The sequence below is a fragment of the Pteropus vampyrus genome, unplaced genomic scaffold, assembly GCF_000151845.1.
Source record: "Pteropus vampyrus isolate Shadow unplaced genomic scaffold, Pvam_2.0 Scaffold138, whole genome shotgun sequence".
Taxonomy (NCBI): domain Eukaryota; kingdom Metazoa; phylum Chordata; class Mammalia; order Chiroptera; family Pteropodidae; genus Pteropus; species Pteropus vampyrus.
In genome coordinates this window covers 2101356-2104053 of record NW_011888919.1, presented here as the reverse complement: position 1 = coordinate 2104053, position 2698 = coordinate 2101356, and the positions used below count along the sequence as shown (strand labels likewise).

The following is a 2698-nucleotide window of genomic DNA, read 5'->3' as shown; positions in this document are numbered from 1 at the left end:
TTTTCACTGGAAGCCCGAGTGAAGACAGAGGTCAGGGCTCTAGGAGCAAGGCCACGGCCCTTCCGTCATCCTCCCGGACACCGAGCTCTTCCCAACCTTACTGAGTTTTGATCTCTTTTTTTAGGAAGCACTGAGTCACCCCGCGCTAGTGCCTGGGGATGTCCACCGCAGCTTATCCGAGAGAGAGAAACAGTCGTGCTGTCCCCGTGCATCCTTCGCTTCACCACCCTTGAATTCGGAAAGGGGAGGAAGAAGAGATTTCTTGGCTCCTTGCAGCATATCCTCCGGTACCTACTACTCAGAGTGCTTTCCTTGTCTGCCATCTCTTTTCAGTTAATCAGGTTTCCTTCACTCAATAAGTTTCTACTAGGAAAATGTTCAAATGTTTGTCGAATAAACCCAAGAATGTTTCGTTTGCTTCTTAATATGCATGTGTGTATTTCTGTTTCCCACACACATAAATACTTCTTTTTAAGTTTACTGTGCTTGACTTTTTTTTTTTTTTTGCCTTCATTGTGTTCCCTTTTATTTGCTCTCAACTGGTTTAGAAATTATATGGGCTTGCGGTACTTTTAATTTTTAAAGATGGTTATCGTCTCAACAGATATAAATTTAATCAGCATACATCCTCATTCTGGAAAATATAGAAATGAAAACTATATTTGAAGTTTGATGATGGATCCCCACTACCACTTTTTTTTTAAACCATAGATTAGGTTATAGGTATACTTTTTATTATAACCGCCTTCTAAACTTGTCATATTGTTCCTGGGTTTTTTTTTTTTTTAACAAATATATTATCAAACATATTTACAAGTGTTTGTTTTCTTATTGCTTCTTTCAGAATTTATTTGGTTGTAAATTTTGTTCATTTTTCATCAGTTAAAATGTCTGTAACATTTTACATTATGTAAATAATCGTTTAGTTTAGCATGGAATTATAGGTTGACCGTTATTTTCTTCGTTTTGGAGATATTCAGTTTTTGATCTTTATTGTATTTCCCAGTTCCATCTTATTGTCATTTCTGTTAAGTAAACTATGTTTTTAATCTTATTGTCATTTCTGTTAAGTAAACTATATTTTCTTTCTGGGAGCTTTAAAGTTTTTTGTTGTTTTTAGTTTTTATTCATTTGGGCCTTTGCGTTTCTGAATTTCAATATACTTTGTTTAGGAGTATATTTATTTTTTATTGTTCAGAATTTCTATTTTTGAACTCAGCAACTATCTCTGGAAATAAGACCTGCCATTTTTTTTTCATTCTTTTCTTCTCACACTCCTGCTAGATAAATGTTGGGGCCTCTCAATCTGTCCTCTATGTTTCTTCCTTTTTTTAAATACTTTTTATTTTTCAATTATAGTTGTTAACAATATTATATAAGTTTCAGGTGTACAACATAGTAATTAGAGATTTAAATAACTTATGAAGTGAACACCCCAATGAATCTAGTACCCATCTGACACCATACATAGTTAGTACAATATTATTGACTGTATTCCTTATGCAATACTTTACATCACCATGCTAATTTTGTAACTACCAATTTGTACTTCTTAATCTTTTCTCCTTTTTCACCTCTCCTAAATCCCTCCCGTCTGGTAACCCTCAAAATTTTCTCTGAGTTTATTTCTGTCTCATTTGTTTAGTTTGTTTAGATTTCACATGTAAGTGAAATCATGTGGCATTTGTCTTTTTCCGACTTATTCCACTCAGCACAATACCCTCTAGGACCATCCACGTTGTTACAGATGGTAAGATTTCATTCATTCATTCATTCATTCATTTATATGGCTCAGTAATATTCCATTGTATATGTGTACCACCTCTTCTTCATTGATTCATCTATTGATGGACACCCAGGTTGCCTGCATATTTTGGCTATTGTAAATAATGCTACAATGAACATGTAGATGCACATGTCCCTTGAAAGTAGTATTTTGAGTTTTTTTCAGAGAAATACCCAGAAGTGGGATTACTGGGTTCTTCTTGGTCTCTTGTTATAGCCTTTGTTTTAAAGTCTATTTTGTCTAGTATAAGTATCACTACACCAGATTTTGTTTGTTTGTTCCATTTTCATTTTCATTTTCATTTTCACGAAATATCTGTTTCCATCCCCTTACTTTCCATCTCTGTGTGTGTTTTGATCTGAAGTGAATCTCTTGTAGACAACGTATGTAAGGGTCTTGTTTTCAACCACCCTGTCTTTAGATTGAAAGATTTAATTATTTTTCATTTGAAGTACTTGTTGATGAATATGTCATTATTGTCATTTTCTTACTCATATTTTGATACATATTTTTTTCTTCTTCTTAAAGAAGCCCCTCCAGCATTTCCTGTAATACTGGCTTGGTGGTGATGAACTCCTTTAGCTTTTTCTTGTCTGGGAAGCTCTTTATCTGTCCTTTGATTCTAAATGATAGCTTCGCTGGGTAGAGTAATCTTGGTTGTAGGTCCTTGCATAGCTGCAAGCGAAGTTCAGCCTCAGCCCATGTACTTCCAGGACCACCTGGTAAGAGCCACCAAGCAATCTACAGATGGCTGCCACCCCTGCTGGGACTATAGGTGCCTCAAGAGGCCAATCCAGGAACCAAGGCCAGCTGCCATTGGTGCTGGGTTTGGGGCTGCTCAGCAAGAGGTACAGGGCATGCCAAGGCTAGATGCTGCTTGTTTGGGTTTTGTAAGCCTTTGAGAGATTTTAG

At 36.1% G+C, this 2698-nt stretch overlaps 1 protein-coding gene across 3 annotated transcripts in view; it reads left to right on the top strand.

Annotated features, from left to right (window-relative positions):
• The window catches only part of ZNF227 (zinc finger protein 227), a 45734-nt gene that overhangs the window by 29763 nt on the left and 13273 nt on the right, over positions 1 to 2698 (top strand). For all 3 annotated transcript variants that reach the window (XM_023535275.1, XM_023535274.1, XM_023535273.1), the window contains one exon: positions 125 to 287. The gene's annotated coding sequence lies outside the window, so the exon portion shown is untranslated. The remainder of the gene's footprint in view (positions 1 to 124; positions 288 to 2698) is intronic.